The sequence below is a fragment of the Lactuca virosa genome, chromosome 2 (assembly GCF_052849685.1).
Source record: "Lactuca virosa cultivar CGN04683 chromosome 2, Lactuca_virosa_CGN04683_v6, whole genome shotgun sequence".
Lineage (NCBI taxonomy): Eukaryota > Viridiplantae > Streptophyta > Magnoliopsida > Asterales > Asteraceae > Lactuca > Lactuca virosa.
Genome location: NC_136427.1, coordinates 283878375 through 283904691, shown reverse-complemented (window position 1 = coordinate 283904691; position 26317 = coordinate 283878375). Strand labels below are relative to the sequence as shown.

General features: G+C 38.2%; 1 long non-coding RNA gene across 1 annotated transcript; it reads right to left on the bottom strand.

Moving 5' to 3' along the window:
• Positions 1–22390: 22390 nt before the first annotated feature.
• Positions 22391–25399, bottom strand: LOC145157060 (uncharacterized). The gene is made up of 8 exons (XR_013737069.1): positions 25266–25399; positions 24577–25129; positions 24449–24496; positions 24292–24368; positions 23797–23888; positions 23127–23234; positions 22716–22818; positions 22391–22592 (listed from the first exon to the last, which is right to left on the bottom strand). It is a non-coding gene; the product is annotated as an uncharacterized LOC145157060 (long non-coding RNA).
• Between the last annotated feature and the right edge of the window lie 918 nt (positions 25400–26317).

Below are 26317 nucleotides of genomic sequence, written 5' to 3'. Positions count from 1 at the left end.
ATAGCCAAAACAGGGGTAGTAGTAGGAGTAGGAGTAGCAACCGACTTACTCTTAAGACCACTTTCGCCAGTCTTCAGAAGTCCTTGAAGCTTACTGAGTGTGACTTCCTCCTTGTTCATGTGGTATGTCATACGAAATTGATCATAACACGATGGCAAGGAGTGCAAAATGATATCAATTGCCAACTCCTCAGGGAAGTTCACATTCAGTTTCATTAGACGGTCCACATACCTTTGCATTTTCTGCATGTGGCTCGTGATTGGTTCGCTATCCTTCATACGGGTGGTGATCATGGAGGAGATTATTTCATACCGCTCTTGACGAGCACTCTGATGGTACCTTTCCATCAGATCCTGATGCATCTCAAAAGGGTAATAGTCCTCATAGGACTTTTGGAGTTCAGCTGTCATGGTGGCCATCATGATGCATGCCACCTTGGTGGCATCTCTTTCATGTGCCTGATACTCAGCGACCTCCTCAGGAGTAGCAGTGGACTCATCAAGCTCCTTTAGCTCCTTATCGAGGACATATTCCTTGTCCTCGTAACGAGTAACCATCCTGATGTTCCGGATCCAATCCATGAAGTTGGAACCATCAAAGATGACCCTCCCACAAAGATTCATGAGGGAAAAGGAGCCAGTAGGGTTAGAGCCCGAAGCTTTGTTGTTGGAAGACATCTGAAAAGAAGAAAACAAGTTTAGATTAGATATATCGAATCCTTAATAATACACCCAAATGTAATATTAAGGCTAGGATCCAACACAATATATTATAACTTAGAAGAGGGATGCCGTAATCTAAGCTATAATATATTTGAAGGTAGGTGAATGACGATTCACCAATTTCCACCATGAAAACGAAATGAATTATTAGGTTTAATTGGTTTTTGAAATTCCTAGATTCTTTTGAGATTCATTGAAATTTTCAATGGCATGTTTCAATCTCGATTGTGCACTTCAAGTTTTGTGACTGGGATGCCGAGGATCACAAAACAAGGTGTGAATAACCATGCAAATTCACTTGGTACCCTTAATATTATCACCTAATCAATGTGCCGGTTAACCACACACGCTCCACCGATCTATGATAAACATTAAGTCACCCTTCGTGATCCTTACTAGTCCAAGTTAGTGTGCCGGTTAACCACACACGCTCCACCAACGACTTGGTAAGGTACAAAGTGTGAATTTCATGGGTTAGCACCATATTCACATTTTCCTAAAGTAACTAAGATTGGGAATTTATAAAAGGTTTAGTTACTTTATAATATTCATCATACTTTTAATGAGAATTTATAAGTCCTTGTCTTACCCGTTCGGCTAACGACCCTCCACCAGTCAAGCAAGCGGTGGGTGAGAGTGGACACCCATTAAGTTTCCATTTTATAGGCAACAACCTTATACCCACCTTATAGACTGGCTTCGTGAATGAGGCGTACTAGCGGTAAGACGACTTTGATCTTATACATATATATAATAATTAACCATTAATGTTATAAATAGTATAAGGGTTGAATTTTAACCTTTAAAACTCTAAGGGTTTGGAATTAAAGTATATTAAAGTGTGTGTAACTTTACAAATTCCAAAACTTGAGGACAAGTTTTGAAACTATTCAAAACTTTTCATTTCATAACTTATGAATTAAAGGTTCATAAAAATGAAGACTCTTCATTTCCATGTAACTTATGTGTTTTAAGTGGGTGTTTAAAAGAAGTGACCTTTGGATATCCATAACTTGAGGACAAATTATGGACTCCATTAAAACACATAAATGATCAAGAATTAATCCTAAACAATTCAGCAAATAATTCCTATCATCTTCTAAATTCATAAGAACATGAACATGATCATCAAAGTTTCAAGAATTATATGAACACATACAAAGCATGAAATTTTGATATAAGCTATTGTAAATGGATTAGAACAACCATTACACCAACTAAAACAAGTTTTAAAACACCAAAACAGTTTAGGGTAATGTTTCTAGTCCATTTCCAGCAGCAAAAGTCGAAAATATGCATTCTGAGGCTCCTACTCGCCGAGTGCACGAACCTACTCGCCGAGTAGGATGAGTTTACACATGAACTCGGCGAGTCCCCCCATGGACTCGGCGAGTTCATCAGTCGGACAGCAAAAAAATCGACTTTTTATCACTATTTTGCATCAAGTATCAAACAAACAAGCCTAGGCTTTGATACCACTGTTGGGTTTTGAGCATTCTAACACTTCCTAAGTGTACATGCAACCCTATTAAACCTTGGATCTATGTTTGTCTAAGATACATGCAAAATATTATTTTCCAAGGTTTATAACCTATCTAGCATGACATGGGGTACTTTTAACCATAAAAGAACTAGATGAATTACATACCTTTTGTTGATTCCTTGGAGTTTGAGAGCCAAGCACCAATAATGTGAATGCCTCAAATGGAAATCACAAATCACCACAAACTTGGAAAATCTATGAGAGAGTATACTAACTCTTGATTTTGGCCACCACACTTACACACACATTAGTGTCTTTTTCATGCAACATAAGCTTGTTTATATAGTGTACATGGTTAGGGTGAAACCCTAATAACCCATGTCTTTTCCTCTTCCAAGGATCCATGGGTAAAAGCTCCATGGATCATCCATGGACTTCCATATAAGCTTAGCCCATTCCCAAATGAGTGTTAGCCCACACTATATAAATATAATAGCCCATGATTTAATTAGTCTTCCTTTTAATCACTAAATTAATTCATAATTAATTCAAGATTAAAACAAATTAAGTAACATGACTTTATATTAATATATTATAACTTATAATATATTAATAAATCGTAAGTATACAACTCTCATAAAATTATCCATAACTAGTTCGGGTGAAGTGCAACCCAAATGGACCATGCCGGGTCGGGTCAAGTATATACCAAATAAGTTATGGACTTAGACACCTTATCCAACAGTACCTCCGTTCCAAGGGAATGTATTGTCTTCAAACCCTACTACCTTCGACAGTGCCAAACGATTGGCACAACGACTCATTGACCATGGAGTCTGCACCCAACAACAACCCATGTTGTCCCAGAACCAGCCAAAACAACCGACAACAAGAGGAAGTCTTGGGACAGGAAGAGGAACAACTTGGCGCAGAACTCTGCCAAGAAACAGCAGATTGTGGCTGTTCATGCCGCAACAGCACCTGCTGTCACTGCACCGGCAAAGCAATACGCTGGGAGTTTGCCAAAGTGCAACAAGTGCAACTTCCACCACAACGGACCCTGTAGGGAGATGCACTGTGCCAACTGCAACAGGAAGGGGCACACTACCCGCTTCTGTAAGGAACCGGCAAGACCAATCTCCCAGGTCCCTAGTGCTGGAGCAGGTCAGGCCTGCTACGGGTGCGGCGAAGTTGGGCACTACAAACGGAACTTCCCAAAGGCAGGGAATACTGGCGGAGTGGGAAGAGTTTTGGCGATAGGCCATGAGGAAGCGGTGGCAGACCCTACAGTGGTCACTGGTACGTTTCTCCTCGATAACTCTTATGCATGCATACTATTTGATAGTGGAGCGGAGAGGAGTTTCGTGAACCAAAAATTTGCACACTTGCTTAAACAACAACCACGAGCATTAAAAGAAACGTTCATCGTAGAAATGGTTAACGGGAAAACTGAGAGCGCTAGCAATATATACATAGCATGTACCCTCTCTCTAGATAACCATTCATTCCAAATCGACCTCATGCCTGTCTCAATTAAAAGTTTCGACGTCATTATCGGCATGGATTGGTTTAGTCTTCATCGTGTTGACATCATGTTTTTTGAGAAAGCCATTTGTCTTAACCTACCGTCTAACGAAACCCTAGTTATCTATGGCGACAAACCAGACACGAACCTTCAAATCATCTCAAGTATACAAGCCCAGAAGTACCTACGAAAGGAATATCATGCATTCCTTGCTCACGTGGTTAATATGAACCAGGAAAAGAAAGACATAAAGAACATCCCAGAAGTACGCGACTTTCCTGACATCTTTCCCGAAGAACTTCTAGGATTACCTCCACAACGTCAAGTCGAGTTCAGAATCGACTTAATTCCAGGAGCTACTCCTGTAGCCAAATCGCCTTATCGACTAGCACCAGCTGAGATGCAGGAACTATCCAGTCAACTGAATGAACTGATAAGAAAGGGTTTCATTAGACCAAGCTACTCACCCTGGGGAGCACCGGTCTTGTTCGTGAAGAAGAAAGACGGATCGTTCCGTATGTGCATCGACTACCGAGAACTTTACAAACTTATCGTTAAGAACCGATACCCTCTACCACGTATAGATGACTTGTTCGACCAACTTCCAGGGGCAAACTACTTTTCAAAGATTGACTTAAGATCCGGGTATCACCAGTTATGAGTTTTAGAGGAGGATGTTCCCAAAATAGCCTTCCGAACTCGTTATGGTCACTACGAGTTTGTAGTGATGCCTTTCGGGTTAACTAATGCGCCTGCGGTGTTCATGGACTTAATGAACCGGGTGTGCCGCCCTTACTTAGATAAGTTCGTAATCGTGTTCATTGACGACATACTCATCTATTCTCGAAGTAAGGAGGAACATAGTCAACACCTACGACAAATCTTAGAAACACTACGAGCAGAGAAGCTTTATGCGAAGTTCTCTAAATGCGAATTTTGGATTCGAAGAGTCGAATTATTGGGTCACGTGGTTAGCGAAGAGGCAATTCACGTGGACCCTTCCAAAATAAAGGCCAGTGAGAACTGGTCAGCACCGAAGACGCCTACGGAAATTCATCAATTTCTCGACCTCACTGGCTACTATCGCAGGTTTATTCAGAACTTTTCAAAAATCGTGAAACCACTTACCACATTGACCCAGAAGGGTGTGACCTTTGACTGGGAAGAGAAACAAGAAAAGGCATTCCAAACGTTGAAGCAAGCCTTATGCACCGCATCGATATTATCCCTCCCGGAAGGGATAGAAGATTTTGTGGTTTACTGCGATGCATACGACCAATGGCTTGACTGTGTTCTTATGCAACGAGGAAAGGTTATCGTCTATGCCTCAAGGCAGCGTAAGACACACGAAGTCAACTACACTACACATGATTTTGAGTTAGGAGCAGTGGTATTTGCTCTGAAGATCTGGAGACACTACCTATATGGTACAAAAAGCACTATCTTTACAGATCACAAAAGCCTTCAACATATATTCGACCAGAAGGAGCTCAAAATGAGACAACGACGGTGGGTCGAGCTACTCAATGACTACGAATGTGAAATTCGTTATCATCCTGGTAAGGCCAACATAGTAGCTGACGCCCTAAGTCGGAAAGAATACTCCGGTCAGAGAGTCAAAGCATTGACTATGACAATCCATTCATATATGTCCACACAAATTAAGGAGGCTCAGCAGGAAACCTTAAAACCTGAAAATATGGCAGGTGAATCCCTTAGAGGGATGGATAAGAACTTAGAAATCAAGGGTGACGGAGCCTTATACCTCATGGATCGGATCTGGACACCGAAGCTCGATGGTTTCAGAGACGTTGTCATGAACGAAGCGCACAATACTCGATACTCCGTTCATCCAGGTTCAGATAAGATGTATCTGGATCTCAAAAAGTTATATTGGTGGCCTAACATGAAAGCAGAGATTGCTACCTTCGTGGGCAAGTGAGAGGACGATATAGACGTTGGAAGACATGCTGGGAGCTTGTGTGATCGACTTTGGTAAAGTATGGGATATCCATTTGCTACTGGTCGAGTTTTCATACAACAACAGCTATCATTCTGGTATCAAGGTTGCACCATTCGAAGCCCTCTATGGCCGGAAGTGCAGATCCCCTCTGTGCTGGGCTGAGGTGGATGACACACAACTAGCTAAAGGACAAGTTCCTGATAGCACTCTCACAGGTCCGGAAATCATTCGGGAAACGACAGAGAATATCGTTCAGATTCGTGAACGATTGAAAGCCTCTACAGACCGACAAAAAAGCTACGCTGACAAAAGAAGGAAACCTTTGGAATTTCAGGTTGGTGACCTTGTTCTATTAAAGGTCTTACCCTGGAAGGTCTTGATACGCTTCGGAAAGCGTGGTAAGCTAAATCCAAGGTACATAAGGCCTTTTGAGATTCTCGCTAGGATCGGCCCTGTAGCTTACAAACTCAAACTACCTCAAGAACTTAGTAACGTACACCCTACCTTCCACGTATCGAACCTAAAGAAGTGCCTTTCTGATGAGAATCTTGTTATCCCACTCGATGAAATCGAGATCAATGAGAGCCTCAACTTCGTAGAAGAACCAGTAGAAATCATGGATAGGGAGGTCAAGAAAACGAAACAAATCCGCATCCCGATAGTGAAGGTTCGCTGGAATGCAAAACGGGGACCTGAATTCACTTGTCAATGAGAGGATCAAATGAAACATAAGTATCCTCACCTTTTTCCTTAGTCCATGTGTATTTCTTAGTTTTAATTTCGGGACGAAATTCCCTTTAACAGGGGATGATGTGACAACCCGTAATTTCTTTCTGTTAAAAGTCAAACTTGGTCAACTAACGGCAACTTAATTTTTATTCTATCTTAAATGGGTTAGAGTAATGACTTTTAAGTGTTTAAACTTTGTATTCAAGGTGTTATGTGTTTAAGAAGGGAATTAGTTGGAACCGAGAAACTTCGCCTCTTCCCTTCGGACCGCAAACCCCGGTCGTGAACCCTCGGTGTACGACCGTGAACCTCCCCCTATATATATGAGAGTTAGCTGATTTTACTTCACTTCTTCCCTTTCTAACCGCAAACACAAGGCTTTCTCCCAAGGATCTTCAAACAAGAACACTTTCGTCTCAACTATCATCCATTTCCTTTGAATCTTCTTCAAGATATTGCTAAGGATCCTCTAGTGTTCTTAAATCTCCAAGATCATTGGGCCATGAACTCATGAACATCGAGTGTTTTTGGGGCGTGAACCCTTCATCAGGCCGTGAACTCCTTGCAGCCTCCCATCTTTGCTTATAACACTTCTCTTGTAAGTGATTCTTGCATCCTAGGTTGTTTCTCTAATGCCTTAGAGGTTATAATTGCTAATTGAATGTCATTATGTTGCATAAATTGCCATTTAGGACTTGTTTTGTCCTGGGAACTAGCTTATGGAGTCAAACAACTTATATCGAACCCTATATCGAATCACTCCTAAAAAGGTGAGTTCATACCCCTACAAATTACTGTGTTATATGCTTTTAAATGCTTTTTAAATGATTTTAAGGGGGAGAATACAAGTAGAACACGATATATTTGTGTTAAACACTTACATGTGAAAACATCAAACAAAAGGATTTTTTATACTCAAATACTTGTTAAAACCATTTTAAAACTATTCTTAGATTTCTGTTTTTATCAAAATCATATTCGTGTATCTATTTACGTATCAATATGCTTTATCGAACTTAGGACTATTGCTAAATACCTTGACTCCTGTTCCTTGTACGGTTGTGGGCTCGAGGTAGGATCACTAGTCCGACTGTCGGCTAAATCATAGTTATACTCATTGAATACATACATGAATATTAAACCCATTTTTAAAGATCATACTAACTCAGTTGCTTAGGTTGAACAATTGAGTCTTTTCTACAAATCAGTAACAGTTCAAACAAACATACTAGTAAGTTATAATAGGTATAGTCTAGAGGATTTCTACATACTATTTCTAGATCAGAGAATCATACATGAGTCAGTACATACATACTATAATCAGAACAAGAAGGAACATACATACTATAACAAGAACAAGATAACTAAAATGTGATATAATATTTCATGGCGTAGCAATTTCCTTGCTATGTCACATTTTATAAACAGAGTCTCCTGTAGGGAGAGCGTGAGTTTGTGTATAGATCTATACTGGATTGACAATCCTACACCTTGCTGCTAGCTACAGTAGGATCTGCAAGTCTACGGGTGACAAATGTCATACCATTTTCGACGCCTAAAGAACGTCGTGTTTTATACTAGTCTATCAAGTATGGTTATAACCTTATCACATTTTAACCTAATTTAACCAGTTTGGTGTTTAAGGTAGTTAATGCATTCAGTAGTGTATTTTATACAATACTACTGTAAATCTTCATTTTTCCATTACATTCATACAATGATATTCTCACACGAGAAATGCATACTATTTTTAGAATAAAGATAGTTTTACAAATATGGAAAACATTACATTACACTATTTCAAGTACAAACTTACATTTTACACTTTATTCAAGAGAACAGAGCATACAAAGCAGTTGAGTCTTGGTAGAAGACTACTTTTCATTTTAGTAGAAAACATAGGATTTTCTAGGAAGTATACAACATTTTCATTAAACAATTACAAACATTTTCATTAAACAATTACAAACATTTTCATGAAACAAATGCAAAAATTTGACACAAAAATACTTATGCACTCAGTCAACTTTTATGTTGATACTCTCTTTCAAAATAACTTGTATTCTCAGGCCATCAGTAGACAGGTACAGATGACCAGGTTTTTTAGAAGACGAAGCATGTTCAAGACTCGTCTTTTATTTTGTTAAATCCATATTTTTGGTGTCTTACAACTATACACAGAACACACTTGTATAAACTATACTATTAATGCAATGTATGTTGTTGCTTGTTTTACTATTGTGCATTGTTATGATACTGTACATGACGTCCTCCGCCCCCGTACGTTTCCGCCGTTCTGGTTTGGGGGTGTGACAGGGTCCGATGCACCATCTTCACCGATCACAAGAGTTTAAAGTATTTGATGGATCAGCAGAATATGAATATGCGTCAAAGGAGATGGCTTGATGTGGTAAAAGATTATGACTGCGAGATTCTGTATCATCCCGGCAAGGCCAATGTGGTGGCCGATGCTTTGAGTTGTAAGGCGGTGAGTGCCCTGATCCGAGATGTCTGCTTGAGGATGACGGTGATTTCACCTTTATTGGATTTGATCAAGGAGGCACATGTAGAGGTATTGAAAAAGGAGAACTTGAAGATTGAACGGATTCGGGGGCAAATTCCATTGTTTGTTCGAGATAGTCGGGGTTTATTGACTCGGTGTGGGAGGGTTTGGGTTCCGATATTTGGGGGAGTGAGACATAAGATTTTGGAAGAGGTGGACAAGTCCAAGTTTTCTATCCATCAGGGGGCCACAAAGATGTATCGAGACCTGAGGTTGAGTTATTGGTGGCCATGCATGAAGAGGGAGTTTGTGTGGTTTGTTGAGCGGTGTTTGACCTACAGGAAGGTCAAAGCCGAACATCAGAGGCCCCACGGCAAGGTTCAGCCGCTACCTATCCCCATGTGGAAATGGGAAGAGATCACCATGGATTTCATCACGAAGTTACCTAGGACGACGTGGGCTGTGGATTCCATTTGGGTTGGGTACTCAATTGCATTTAAGCATTGCTTACCACCCCCATTTGGGTTGGGTACCCAAAAATCTGCTTGAGGAGTTGGGTACTCAATTGCATTTAAGCATTGCTTACCACCCCCATACCGATGGTCAGAGCGAGCGGATGATCCAGAAGCTCGAGGATATGCTTCGAGCATGTGTATTGGATTTCGGAGGGAGTTGGGATACTTACCTACCACTAGCAGAGTGTTGGATTAGGTGTCTAAGCCCATAACTATAATTGGTATGTACTTGACTGGATAGTAGCATGGTCCATTTGGGTTGCCTTCACCAGAGCAATTTGATAGGATGGATATTAGGTTATTTATGATTTATTAATATATTATAAGAATAATATATTAATTGAGAAATCACATTTTAATTAGTATTGATCAGGAATTAATTTGGAATTAATTTTGTGATTAAAAGAGACTGATTAAATTAACGGGGACTGATTAAGTAAATCAGTGATACATATAGTTTGGGCTACTGATCCATGATTGATTAGTGATGGACTAAGTTTATGTGAGAGTCCATGAAGAGTTAGTCCAAAAGTCTATCAAATGAGTTATTGGATTAAAAGCCTATATGAATGAATTAGGGTTTACAAGTGACCCTTGGAATTCTACACTATAAATGTAACCCCTAAGCTCCTAAATTGACACTTGTGTTCCAAGAAGAACCCTAGCCGTTTTTGTGTGCCTCTTAGCCTCTCTCTCATTATCCTCCATTGTTCTTGGTGTTTGTGACTCATTTGAGGTATCACATTTGAGGTACTAAGCTCTTGAAAGGCCAAGTTCTATAAGCTACAACAAAGAGGTATTCATCTAACTTGTTTTTATGTTGAAAATATCAAAGTTTTTATGTTGAAAATATCAAAGAGGTATTCATCTGTTATATAGATGCATTGATTGTTCAAAGTTGAAGCAAATTGAAATCTGCTCTCTGACTGGTGGACTAGACGAGTCCTATGAAGGAACTCGACGAGTAGGATGAACTTGACGAGTCCATTGCCTGGCTCGACGAGTTGAATCATCTGTTTGCAGATTTTTGGGTTTTTTTGGCTAGAATTGGATTAGGATCATTACCACAAACTGTTTTGTATCATAAAATTCGATTTTTCTGATATGATAGTGATTATCCTCATCCAATTAAAACATAATTACTTGATTATATGATAAGTTTATTATTTGTATTATTTGATTTGAATTGTCTTGCTATATGAGTTGAATTAGGTCAAATTGGTAATAGATAAATTATATGATTAATTTAATTGTTTTCAAATTGATCTAAGAGGTTTTGAAGAGTTTCAAAACTTGTCCTCAAGTTTTGGAATTTGAAAAGTCTCATTTATGAAACATTAAATTCTTAAACCCTAGTAATTTGAAAAGTCTCAACAATGCACCTCATGGTTTTGAAATTTAATACTCCCTCCGTCCCAAAATTATAGTCCATCTTTCCTTTTTGGTTTGTCCCAAAATAATAGTCCACTTCTAAAAATAAATAACATTTTTACCAAAATACTCCCTCATTATTACTTAACCAACTAAGCATTTAATGGAACATTAAATGCAAAGTAAGGACAAAACTGTCATTTGATTAAATAAAGTTAGTGGTAATTAAGGCTTTTCTTAATATGTGTGTTTTTTGTCTATGGACAATAATATTGGGACGGAGGGAGTATTTGATTAAATAGCTTTAATTTTGAAGTCTTAAATTTAGAACCTTGATAATCTTGAATAGTTCAAATTACACCCTTATGGATTTTATTGAATTAATTAAGTGTATAATTAAAAGAAAGAATTAATAAATCCATAATGACAATATGGTTTAAATTTAATTAAATTAAAAGTCCAATTTATTAATAGATTAAACCATCTAGTATTTTAAAAGTTTAAAATACACCCTTATACTATTATATAATTAAAGATTTAACTTGTATATATGTATAAGTAAAAGTCAGTCTTACTGTTAGTAGGCCTCATTCACGAACCTAGTCTATAAGGGGTGTTTAAGGAAGCGGCCTGTAAAATGACCACCATTGGGTATCTACTATTACCCACCGCACCCTTGACTAGTGGAGGGTCGTTAGCCGAACGGGTAGGATAAGACATCCTCATTAATAAGTATAATGAATATAGAAAGTAACTAAACCTTTATAAATCCCCAATCTTAGTTAGTTAGGAAAAATGTGAATTTGATGCTGACCCATGAAATTGCACATTACACCTTATTGGTCGTTAATGGAGCGTGGGTGGTTAACTGGCACACTAATTTGGGACTAATGAAGGATGGCAATGGGTAGCTCGATAATTGTCATAGATCAATGGAGCGTGTGTGGTTAACTGACACATTGATTAGGTGATAAATGAAATCGAGAGTACCAAGCTAATTTGCATGGTTATTCACACCTTGTTTACGATCCTCGACATCCCAGTCACAAACGTGAAGGGCATAATCGAGATTAAACATGTCATTGAAAATTTCAATGAATCTAAAAGGATCTAGGAGTTTCAATTCATTTAAAACCTAATATTCATTTTTCGTTTTTTATGGTGGAAATTGGTAAATCGTCATTTACCTACCTTCAAATATTTTGCAATTGGATTACGGAATCCCTCTTCCGAATTGTGAAATATTGTGTTGGGTTCTAGCCTTAATATCTCATTTGTGTGGTATATTAAGGATTAAATCAACTAACTTGAATTTCTCCCTCGTAGATGTCTAGTTATGACAACTATGGTCTTTCCGAATCTTTTGGAAAAAGCTTTCCTCTTGAAGATGATATTAGACATGACGATCGAGGTGAAAGATCAATCCCTTATTCGTACTTTGGAGGAACTTCTCTTCCTCCACCTCCTCCAATTGTTCTCCCTGACCCACATATTTGTCGACTTGAAAAGTTCAAGATCACTTAAGCCCTGTTGGCAAGCAAACACAAAGATGGAAAGTCTGTATGTGCTTACGTCTTGGAGATGAAGTTGCATATTGATAGGCTAGGAATGTTGGGTGTCGTTTTCCCAAGGAAGTTGGCTGTTGACTGGGTTTTTCATTCACTTCCCAAGTCGTATGGTCAGTTTGTTAAAGACTACTATATGACAGATCACGACATGACCCTTATCGATCCTACATATTTGTTGATTGTTGTTGAATCAACAATGATTTGGCGCACTAGTAAAGCAAATTTGATTGAAAGATCTACTTTCCAAACTTCCATGGACATTGACAATGGCAACATTGGAAGTCCAGAAAGGTTTTCTCTTCCCAATGGAGAGGGATCGGCCAAGGTCAAACCGTTTAACCGGATGGTAAAGAAAAAGGCTAAGTCTGAGATTGTCCCTTGTACCATTCCGAGAGAGTCTGTTTGTTTCTATTGCCAAGAGAATGGTCATTGGATGAGAAGCTGCCATATGTACCTGAAAGATCGCAAGGATGGTAAAGTCAAACTGTATGACTTTACTTCAGGTAAGTCCACTATCTAACTCTATTAAGTTCCTATTTATAGATTCTTAATACAAGATGTGATAAGATTGCATTTTGATGTTTTTGTAGGATCAAAAAAAAAGAAAGGAAGCTTAAAGAAGAAGCAAGCTGAATTTGATCATGAAGAAATGGATTTCGATCGCATGGTTTAATGATCGGATTTTTAAGCTGCTGCTTAGGAGTTATGATAGATTGCTTAGGAATATTTAGAAACATAATTTTCATTTGTATTTGCATTGTAAGGACAAGTTTTCCGCAATTTTATAAATAAAGAAAAATTTTGTTTTGTCTTATTTTATATTATCCTTGCAATGACATTAGTGAAAATTGGTGTTTATATATTGTTAGCAATGTTGGAAAAGAATTTGATTCTTGTGGTAATGTCATAATTTACCAAATAAGGAAAGATTCTCATCACCCAAGTTTCAATTGGACAGAAACTTGGAATCGTGCAGCTTGTATTATATGATGAATGAGAACCTTCATCTTTGGGAAATTAAGGCCAGTTCCTTGGTCACATATGTATGTGAGTCAAGTGAAAGATTTAAGGATCTAGTGCACATTAATGTGTACTGGTCAGATCCACCACAAAGGATGATAAAGACTATTCGTCATGATTTACTAAAGTTTAGTAAATATGGTTATGCTTACAAGATTAAGTGTAATTCTAATACCTTGAAAAGTTTCAAAGTATAAGAGAACGAATAAGAAGAATCAATTAGGCAGAAAGATAAAAGTTTTCTGCAATCTGAAAAGAAAGGAGAGTACTTAAGTATCGTGTTTTATGATCATCCTAATGATTATGGAACCATATCACAATTGATCATCTAAGGACACCTTAGTGCATAAGTATGGCTAAGAAGAGGAATCGAGAATTGTTGAAATGGTTAAATCAAGAAGATGAGTCATACTTCGTTCCAAAATCAAGTCTTAGAGTCATACTCCAAGATTGTGTCTTGAGTGACTTATCCTAAGTGGGATTATAACACATCATGAAATATGGAATAGAAAAATTTTCTTACTCATGCACATTTGAGATTGGTAGTTGTGATGTTTTGATCAACTAAGACCAATTGTATGAAGTGTTTTTCTTGATAAGAACCTGCACTAACTCTTGAATATTTGTTTGTCAAGGAATGTTTCTTGACAAGAGAATCTTATATGTCAAGAGGTCAGTGGGAGTCTTAATGGTCTTGAATAGCTTCAAGAACTAATCAAGAATAAAACTATTTTTCATCACTAGCACACGACTTGAGTTTCGTAATCTATCGTGTTGACATATTCTTGTTTTTGTGCCTATTCCAATTAAGTTGACTATGCATGTGAGTTCTATGAGTTCTCATTTGATTGCATAAGGCAAAGCACCTTAATCAATGGAGAGTACATTGATCTGTAGGGGTGAGTTGCACAATAATTTGGAAGCAATGGTAGGACCCTTGTACTACTAAATGGCAAGAAATTAAGATTGAACAAGTTCAGTCCATATGAGTTTGAATTTGTCATAGACCTTATCTTGTGATAATGATTGGAACTGACAAATTCATATGGATAGGAACACATACACCACAAAATCTAAGTGGCATAAGGTTTCTCCCCTTCATGAAAATGATTGTGAGGAAACGCTTTCACTAGTAGATTTTAAAGAGTTAGCAGTTGTGTTAATTGCGTTCTCAAATTTGATTATGATTACGGCATCCCTCTTCATAGTTCGAATTGTGAGAAATGGCAAATGGTCTAAACATTCGTGACTTACTGCTGGAAGTTCTAAAATAGTTTAGACACATATATGAGCTTTCTAATGAAAGGTGTATGAACTTGAGATGTCTAGATAAAGTCTTATCAAAGCATCTCATATCAGAAATCTGAACTTTGGTAAGAAAGTCAATAAGTATTGTTTTCTAGAAGTCCAGTTGATTTTTGGATACATGTCAAAGCTAGTGGGAGCATAATTGTTATGCTAGTAAGAATAATTATTATGCTGGTGGGAGCATAATCATTATAATGAGTGTTGCAAGGTAGCAATGCTATTTATAGGAAACAAATTTTCAATTTGCAAAGTTGCAAAGTTTGGGAATTGTTTCGATATAGTAAGTTTTAAGGGAGATGAACTTACACTTCATTTCAAGATCTAAAAGTTTAGATTGAAATTTTAATGGAACTTAGTCATGGATATATATATATATATATATATATATATATATATATGTATATGTATATATATATATATATATATATATATATATATATATATATATGAATGCAATGTTGAAATGTTTCAACATTGGAAATTCTATATATGGAAATATTATAGCAAGAGAGTGATCAAGTATCATGTCTTTATGTAAGACATTATGAATCGTATCCCATATGCTTCAGGTATAGGATCGATTGCATATGCTATGATGTTCACTTGTTCTAATTTTCAAATGCCTAGGGCATTAAGAGGGAAAAAGGACTAGAACAAGACATGACTAAAAGTTGTTAAACAACTGTGAAGGACAATCTGAAGTTCGCTAAAGATTGGTTGCTTATGGACAGTTGAAGTATAGTAATAAATGGACGATATTGACATCATTATGTTCATTATGAATAAATAGGATTCTATTGTGAATAGGTTGTCATATGGAAAATATGGAAATGTTTCCATAATGGGAGTTAGATATTAAGATTCTATGTGTGAATTAGAAACTTTTATGCAAGAAGAATGTTCAAAGGAATGTACTTTGAATATGAGACTTCATTTCCATGGAATTGTTAACAATCTCCAATGGAATGCTTTGTAATATCATTGGTCAAGTCTCTGTGACTTTGGTGCATTGACATTACAAAAGGATCATTGCATGTAAGTTTAGACTCTAACACATTTAAAAGTGACAAGAATTTGGAATTCTTACACTTATAATAAGGATTTGGAATTGAGAAATGAGCATCATTGGAAATGTTTCCAATTGATCTGTTTTACAAAGAAAGAACCATAGACAAACATAGTGCGCATGCTAGGAGCATGGCATGACTATTGTTTTAAATTCAAGTGTTAAGTTGATTAGTTGAAACATTATATAATGAATAAGTTCTAATGAATATGGTGATTAAATAATAAGTGTTTTATTTATACTCAAAGTATTGAGACCATATTGAATTAGTTTGTTCTTGTGTTTCACTTCGCATGTTTTACTTCCCGAATAACTAGGTTATTCAAACATCCACAGTCGATCATACTTTGGAAGTAAGTAATGAGGTAAGATTGTCATGAATCCGTCTGTAGATTGTCTAAGGTTTTAGACATAACACAAGTTTGCTGCAGTATTCATGAATACTCCTGAAATAAGATTCGAGTATTAGATTAAACCCATGCTCATATAAATCACTTCATGGATTTTATCACGAGTGGTTGTGAGACGATAATATCTTATATTCTTCAAATGGAGACATATAGTTGTTGTTTACGAGTCGGTTACACATAGATAATACGTAAATGCATCGGTAACTTGATGTTATAAAACGTATTGTTGTGTGTGATTTGATGAGTAAATAGTACAAGTATACGAGTCGAAGTTTATCCGTTCCTTTTACCCTAAGGGGATAAAAGCGATATCCGTGGGCCCCTCGATGATTTAGTGATGACACCATAAAGCGCTTAGCAAGCCTAGACTGATTTGATTTGTTAAATTAGTCAGTCGTCATAAATCGGAAATCGGGAAACAACACATAGACAGAGAGAATGATTATAATTCATGTCTCATGTCTATACAATATCTTGTAGAATGGAGGAATATATGATCCCTTATCTAAAGGACGCGTTACTGATAAGATCAGAGTTCGACAACAACTTTTGAGAGCTACGATTGCTAATCGGATTCTGAAGTCGTACTTGCAATAATAGTTATTATAATTATCCAAGTGGGAGACTGTTGGATTAGGTGTCTAAGCCCATAACTATAATTGGTATGTACTTGACTGGATAGTAGCATGGTCCATTTGGGTTGCCTTCACCAGAGCAATTTGATAGGATGGATATTCGAGAAAGAGGTTATTTGTGATTTATTAATATATTATAAGAATAATATATTAATTGAGAAATCATATTTTAATTAGTATTGATCAGGAATTAATTTAGTGATCAAAAGAGACTAATTAAATTAACGGGGACTGATTAACTAAATTAGTGATACATATAGTTTGGGCTAATGATCCATGATTGATTAGTGATGGACTAAGTTTATGTGAGAGTCCATGAAGAGTTAGTCCAAAAGGCTATCAAATGAGTTATTGGATTAAAAGCCTATATGAATGAATTAGGGTTTATAAGTGACCTTTGGAATTCTACACTATAAATGTAACCCCTAAGCTCCTAAAATCGGCACTTGTGTTCCTAGAAGAACCATAGCTGTTTTTGTGTGCCTCTTAGCCTCTCTCTCATTATCCTCCATTTTTCTTGGTGTTTGTGACTCGTTTAAGGTATCACATTTGAGGTACTAAGCTCTTGAAAGGCCAAGTTCTACAAGCTACAACAAAGAGGTATTCATCTAACTTGTTTTTATGTTGCAAATATCAAAGTTGTATGCTAGTTAGGGCTCATGCTTTGGAGAAATGAAAATTGCATGTATAACTTGAGAAAACTTAGATCCAAAGCATTAGGATTATGTGCACCATAGGATTGTTATAATGCTCAAAACCCATTATAGAGTTCTCATACAACAATAGTTATCATGCTAGTATTGACCAACCCCCGTTTGAGATGATGTATGGCCAGAGGTGTAGGACTCCATTTTGTTGGGGTGAGGTTGGCATTGAGTCATGGGAAGCACCGACATGGTGCTTAAGATCACCAAGTTGATTCAGCAAGTGCGCGATAGACTGCGAGTCACGCAGAGTCGTCAGAAAAGTTAGGCTGGCGGCGTTCGGATTTTGAATTTCAGGTGGGAGATTTTGTTTTGTCGAAGGTGTCACCTTGGAAGGGTGTCATTCGGTTTCGGAAAAGGGGCAAGCTGGGGCCTCGATTTATTGGTCCGTTCAGGATTTATGCCCGAGTCGGCAGGGTTGCTTATAGATTGGATCTTTCGGGTGAGCTGAGTCAGATCCATAACACCTTCCATTTGTCTTGGCATCGTCAGTGTGTATCAGATGAGGCTGCAGTTATTTCATTGGATGACATTCGGGTGGATGAGAGCCTGAACTATGTTGAGAAGCCCATTGCAGTTCTGGACAGAAAGACTAAGGCTCTTCGTAACAAAGAGGTGAAGCTAGTGAAGGTGCAATGGCAGCACCGGAGAGGCTCCGAATGGACCTGGGAGTCGGAGGACGAGATGAGAAAGCATTATCCAGATCTTTTCACATTAGCGGACTTCGAGGACGAAATCTAGTTCAAGTGGGGGAGATTTGAAACGTTCGGGATTCATGTATTTACATTTCTTACGCTTAATATGAAAGTTATTGCAATTTGGTCCCTTCATACGCTGGCTGTACTTGAGGAGTACGCTTAGCGTACTAAGGATGGATGATCGCGGAGGGTTGTCATGTACACTGGGCATACCAAGGGGTAAGCGGGGCGTACGTGACTGAAGATCAAAACCCTAATATCCAGACTTGAGACCTATATAAACATCCTTAAGTCATTTGGACCAAACCCTAATCAACCTCCATAGCCCCCATTTCATCCCTTAACCTCAGATTTCCTTGTGAGGGTGATTCTTGATCTTAGAAAGTGTGTTGGTGGCCATTTTAAAGAGCATTCAAGAAGGAGAAGGTGGTGATCAAGCCTTGGGTGTCATTGAGCTTCTAGATCCTTCATCTACTTCATTTTGAGAAACTTCTGGAGGTATAAAGTTATAACCTTGTCATCTCTTTTGTTAGTTTTAGCTAGGGTTTTGTTATGAAGTCCCTTTTTGGCTTTTGGACCTTCTCTTGTGAGTTGAGCAACTCCAAATACTAGGATAGCTAGATCTAAGCTCCTTTAGCATGGTGGATGCATAAAGGTGTCATCTTGAAGGTTGTTTTGACTCTATGCATAAGTTTAAGGTCTAAAATGAGGTCTTATTAGGAAGAATGAAGTATTGGGGTCACTCATGACAGGCAAGGGCATAAAGTTGCCAACTTTATGCCCTAGGACATATTAATGGACTCAGATCTGAAGTTTGACGTTGAAATCCCAAGTATTAAGCACTTAATGGTTGATTGATGCATGTCCTGCTTGTACGCCGCACGTAATAAAGTGTACGCAACGCGTACAACTTAAGGGTCTGGTACGCTGAGCGTACTGGAGTGGTACGCAGGGCGTACGCACTCCAGATGGGTGTGGGCTTTGTGTGGGCTTGCAAGCTTATTGGGCCTTTTCAATTTTGGGCTTGGTCCCATTTAGAGTTTTGGGCTGATATTTTAATTTAGGCAATAGTTGTATTGGTTGGGCCTTATTGGGCCATGTGGCCCATTAATAGCTTTTATCTTGGATCTTAGGCCCATTAGCATAGGGAAGACTTTTGGGCCACTATGGAAGGACTTAGGCTTAGGTGTTTGGACTCTTTGATTAGGTTGTGTTATAATCCTAATTTTGGGTTAATTGTATCATTGTTCAGTGTGTGGTTTTGGACTGTTAGGCGAGCATCTTTTGTGTTCAGCAGACTGAGGTGAGTCTTCTCACTACACTCATGGGTCGAAGGCACCAAGCCCGGCCCATTAATTGATATGAGATGTTTAGTAATTAAGTATTTAATAGTTTGCTATTTGATTTATGTGTGGACTTATGTGAAGACCATGGGAGGAGCCCATGGCTCGGGGATATAAAACCATGGGGGTAGCCCATGGCATTCCAAATGAAGACCATGGAGGGAGTCCATGACAAACTTATATGTATGTGTGCATGACATTATGTGATTATGTGTTTTGTGTGTTTTGGAGAACTCACTAAGCGCGTGCTTACAGTTTTGTTGGATGTTTCAGGTACGTCTAGCTCTAAGGGCAAGGGCCCGACTTGATGGCGTGGCATGCATTATCCAGTATTTCCGCAAATTTTTTTTATACTGATTTTCAAAATACTGTGGTTATGTAATGGGATGTGGGAAACAATTATGGTTGGTATTTATAATTAAATAAATTAAAATTTTTCTGTAAATATGGGCTGTTACATGCAATCAATCATTGCCCCATTAGGGCTCAACCAATCCATCCCCACAATCACCTTGGTCTCGCGCATAGGAATAAGAATCAAATCAATCGGACACCGCTCGCTGAATAACTCCAGAACATAACCACGAGGAACCCTCGATACCCGGACTGGACGATCATCGACAATCTCAACCTCTAATGGATAGTCATGCTCTCCTGGAGCGTTACAGAATCTCTTGCTAAGCGCGAGAGATACAAACTATAGGGTGGCACTCGAATCAAACATAACTAAAGCTGGAACACCGTTCACTAGGAACATCCCTATATAACATCAATCAAATAATAAGCATAAACATCAAAACAATAAATTAAATAGGGAGAAAATACATACCCGTAACCACATCTGGCACGGCGCGAGCCTCCTCGGCTGATAACTGGAAAGCTTAACTCCTCACGAATGACGCCTCCGCCTTGCCCTGGCGGCCGTCGGTGATCCTCAATGTCGCCGGAGTGGGTGCTACAACCGCTTCTCCTGCTATCAAACTCGGAAAATCGGCCTTCTTGTGGCCTATCTGATTGCAATGAAAGCAAATCAGACCCGATCCTTGGGTGGTGGTAGTGACAATGCAATCCCTACTGAGTGGCCAGTCTTACCGCACTTGAAGCAACCAGAACCACCCGCCCTACAAGCTTCCTCGTGCGTTCGGCCGCACCGACCCCCAACCATGCTGGCCTCTCAATCTCAAATCTACAACCTTGGGCTTCTTCCCCGAACCCTCTGATACCTGAGCCTGAACCGACTTCCTCTTCCTCACTAACTCCAGATCTATCTCCCGCTCGCAAGCCCGAGATATCATTTTCCTCCAATGTCTTACAACTAGACATGCTCACAAACTCCCGTATCTCATCCTTCAACATGTCATGGTACCTGACCTTCTTCGTCTCCTCGTTCACCATATAGTGGAACTAACAAGGCCCTCTCACGGAACATGGCGGTGACCTCTGCCACAGTCTCGGTAGTATGGCGAAGGTCCTGAAACTCCCTCGCCAGCTGTTGAACCTCAATCACGGGCGCAAACTCAGCCCTACTGAAGTGGCTTATCTTACCGCACTTGAAGCAACCAGAACCACCCGCCGTACAAGCTTCCTCGTGCGTTCAGCCGCACCGATCCCAACCATGCTGGCCTCTCAATCTCAAATCTACAACCTTGGGCTTCTTCCCCGAACCCTCTGATACCTGAGCCTGAACCGAATTCCTCTTCCTCACCAACTCTAGATCTATCTCCCGCTCGCAAGCCTGAGATATCATTTTCCTCCAATGTTTTACAACTAGACATGCTCACAAACTCCCGTATCTCATCCTTCAACATGTCATGGTACCTGACCTTCTTCGTCTCCTCGTCCACCACATACTGCGGAACTAACAAGGCCCTCTCACGGAACATGATGGTGACCTCTGCCACAGTCTCGGTAGTATGGCGAAGGTCCTAAAACTCCCTCGCCAGCTGCTGAACCTCAATTACGGGCGCAAACTCAGCCCTGAATCACGTAACAAAGTCATCCCAAGACATCATCTCAATGGCCTCGTCTCTCAAAGCATATCCTACCTCTTCCCACCAATCCTGAGCTTTGTCTTTCAAAAGATAGGATGCAAGTATGACCTTCGCCTCCTCGGGACACAGGTTGGTCCGGAAAGCATTCGTGATGTCCGCCAACCATCGCTTTCTAACACTAGGGTCCTTCTGTAACTCCCCGGTTTCCGTTTAATTAATTTATAATGGAAAATAATTATAATTACAAATTAATAATAATAATAATAATAATAACTAGAAAGTTTGTTGCTTTTGATTAAAATTAAAGTACATTACCTGAATTGGTAGCCAAAGTAAAGTACGTTGCCAATCTCTGTGAGCCACCCAATGACAAACGCATAAATGTTTGTGGTAGCCAAAGTAAAGTACGTTGCCAATCTCTGTGAGCCACCCATTTACAAACGCATAAATGTTTGTGATAAGAAAAATTCAAAAGTACAATGAAATAATTGGATAAGATTTCCACAGGACAATGCATTAATACGAAAAAAATCAAAGTGTTGTAGTACAATGGCATAATTGGATAGGGTTTTCAATAGAGCTTTTTGTTGAGAAAGAAATAAGAATCTCATTGCGGCGAACATGTTAAAGGCATATAAATATATAGAGGTATCTAATCATGGATGTTGTTCCGAGAAAAAGTTAACACATTAAAGAGGAAAATTTAACAAAATACATGACCGAATTCAAATAATTGAATGAGAAATGAAACGTCAGAAATTATATCAAAATGGTGTATTTGAGAAAAGATAGAAGAGGAGAAAATAATCAAAATTAGAAATTGATTTCTCGGCTATTGTTAATTTTTAATAACTTTACATGAAAATTCATGATGATAATATATTAAAAACGTTTAGGCTAATAAGTATTTATGCTCCCCGAGTGGAAGTCAAACAACATAATACATAATAGTATCATATAAAAAGCATATCATATAACTGAAACCGGTTCTGTTTCCGGTTCCAACAATCCAGGAACCGCCCTTGATGGATGATAGTCCTATGAAATAAGAACAAAAATAACACAAAATATTATTATATACAAAAAGTATTTAACATTTTTTTCGTTTGACCATAAAAAATTAAGCAAATTGAAAAGATTATAAATCCTTTTTTTACTTACTGGAAATAGCATAGTAGCAGTATCCTATGGTTAACATATTATTCCATGCGACCAAAGATCCAAATCCAAGAATCCAGCATACCAAGATCGCAACAATCTTCCCCTGAAAATTCAAAGTATTATCATTTTTTTAATTATTGATAGTATAAGCTACAAAAATAAGCTAAAAAAATGTGGAGCCTCGTAAAAAGTTGGAAGAAAATTTGACACAGACCTCAAGTTTCCCTGGAGTTTCGTTTGGAGAGACTATAAAATGAAATGAGGGTAATGGATTTTTCTAATTGAAATATAAATCAAAACATTTCTAATCAATTAGACCATGATTTCTAAAGCAAATTAAACAGATTACCACATTAACAACAAATGATTCAGAATAATTATGAATTATAAATAAGGGAGATCAATGAACACCTTAGCAAGCTAATCCAGATCAACTTCAGGATCCTCTTGGATATAAAGTACCACCAAGAACAAAATGTTGCTTTGATCCAGCCCTAAACGCACGTACTGCAGAAAAACCTATACACCGTAAAAAAAAAAAAGTTATATTTAGCTGATACATAATGAAAAACAAAAAACCATATTTATAAGTTTAACTGGCGTACAACTTTATTAAAATCATCATCACTCCACCATAAATGAAGAAAATAACCAAGATAAACGGAACTGAAAGACTGACATTGTAATGAAGAGGTTATTAAAAGTTAAAATAAACCTTTGTCAAGGTTTCCTAAAAATAATGTATCATGTGCAGGTGATGGAAGAACACCAATCTTTTTACGTTCTAGCTGGAACATAAAGGCCAGAAGGGTAAATTTTATAAAATTCTTAACTCTTTTCAGTTTACCTAATCAAAGAGTACAAACTTGTAGAATTATATATTATTTATAGGATTGCACTACACTAACAACAATTTGGATGAGTTCTATGCACATGAAAATATATAAAGATAAGAAGAATATTTTTTTTTGTACAATGTGCAGCTGATGGAAGAACACCAATCTTTCAGAGCAAATCATAAATTACAGATGTAACAATGATAAGGAAATGGAAAAACTAACATAATCATTTCATCGAATACCTGGTGGGCAAAACTTCAGCTCAACTACTGAACATGGTAGTTTCATGGGAAAATCCTCCAGATGTCATACCCTTCACACCACGCTTCTTCTTCTGATTAAGGAACACAATTTCAGCATTAGGAGCAGGATGGGTAAGCCTAACTACAAAATGTCAAAGCAAATAATTTACTCTAGAAACGTCCAAAGAAAAAGTTCAATTATGTGTAGGTTTGAGACCAGCTATTACCATGTTTTTAAAAAAAAAATGTAAGTGAAAGGTTGAAAAAATATAAGTTGGTTGCAATTCTAAATGAAAAACAGAAAAAGATAAGACATGCACATACACATGCTATGGTAAAGCAAATCAAGCAAAAGGTGCTGAAAGAAACCTCAGCATAAATAAGTCACAATAATAACAACAACAATCAGACTGAAAGACATGAATGTCTTAACTTATTCAGCAAAATTTATAACTAAAAAACTACCCAACACAACTTAAAAAAGTTACGTTGTACCATAAACGCCCTCATTTGGTTTCATTTATGTACCATAACTTCGGTCTCCTGCATCTCCAAGTCCCGGGATAATCATCCTGAAATTCACCATTCAAACACAATCTTTAGATAACTTGATAACACAAGATTATATAATTTCTTGAATTTACTAACTTACCCTTTGTCAGTAAGAGTTGCATCGATGATTCCAGCGTATACATGAAGCCTGAGGAATTACAATACAAGTTAAGCACAAAAGACAGATATACCCTTTATCAAGTGTCAAAGGTTTTAGTAATATTCTACCCGCCACCTCATGTGAATCAACATGAGGAACACAACTGAGCACCGTCTGCCAATGTCTCCCAATTTCCCTCATCCATCGACAACCAATTTCATCTTCAGAGAAGAAAAGCACCAAATCGTGAAATCATCATGTTGATGTCGTCCTTCTCAATGGAAAAAAAAAACGCGCACACACACACACAGATACACAATTACTTTCTGGAATTTGTTAGAACCGTGTGGGGAAAACGTTTTATGGTGCCTTAAAATGATAGGATAATCATAAATTGATATTAATTACTTCAAATAAAAGCATAAGTTAAGTGTTTTTTAACTCACCGGTGTTGAAGATGACGGTGGAATAGAAAACAACCTTAACCTTAATCGGTGGTGACGAAGAAGCGAGAAGCGGTGGAGGTCGGAACGTAAGGGTAATTTTGTAATTTTAAGCCAACGACCATAAGAAAGCATCGAACAGAAGATTAACTATAATATACCTTTGGGATTATAGAAGCCAGCCTCTCAGCCAATTCAAGTTCTCCTTTGATCAACGACAACCAAAATCCCTTAGCCTCTAATGCCACCAATATTCTCATTAACTTTTGTAAGAAGAGTACAAATGTACAATTAAATAATTGACATTCTACTTTCAATTTTCTGTGAGATAATATTGTAAAAAAAACAAATGATAAAGCTTTCACACAACTTACATAATCAACAACAAACCATTCTGCTTGCAAAACATTGTCTCTCGCCCTGAAATTACAGAAGCAGTGAAATGTGAATCATTTTTAGAATACCACACAAAGAAATGATCACATCTTAATTAGATTACACGTCTGCAATTCTACAAAGATATAAAAAGAAAAAGAAAACGATATTCTTTTCAAACAGGAGATGGGAATGGGTAGCGGAGGAATAGGAGGCGGAGGTACAGGCTTTCTTGCACTCCTCAAGGTTTTCTTGTCCATCCGACAGTCGCAAGAAGGGGAAGGTGGAAGGAATCGGTGGCGTTGAATTGTCAGTTGTAGGCACATAGCGGAGGAATAGGAGGCGGAGGTACAGCCATTGCATGTTAGAGGCGGTAACTGGTATTATTTTTTCCTTCTGGTGGAGGTTAGGGATTCAGAGCGAGGGAGTTGGAACATGATGGTGATGACCGCAAGGTTTAGGGTTTTCAGTAGAGTATCTACATCGAGAGAGACATGGTGGTGTGTCGTGGGTGTCTCTGTGGTGGCGGTAAGACATGGTGGAGACGACAGGTTTATAGAAAGAGATAGCGAGGAAGATCGTGAAGCGGGATCACCAACAGCTGAATCAAGCGAACGTCAACTTAGGTGCCATCGTAAAGGAAGCGGTCGACTGGTTTTTGAGTAACAATAGCAGTCGGCGATGATGGTGAGAATGAAGCGGTAGAAAAGCTGACCATCCACATATTTGATGCGGTGAAGCGGTTAAACAATTGATGAACAGTACCTAGGGTCGGGTACTGTTCATAAGGGAACAGGAGCAGGTGGTGATTAACGATTACAAAAATTGATTCGTGGCATTCACTTCGTCGCCGATCACATCGCCGATTCTAACATTACACCGATAGAGGAAGCGGTCGAGAAGGCGTCGTCTGATTTTTTCTGTAACAACGAAGAAGGAAAGTAGTAGGCGATGATATACATCGGTGAAGAATGAAGCGGTGGAAAGGCAGAAATCTGATTGGAATAAGAAGGCGGTGCCTTAACCTTGGATGGATTAAACTAACCCCATG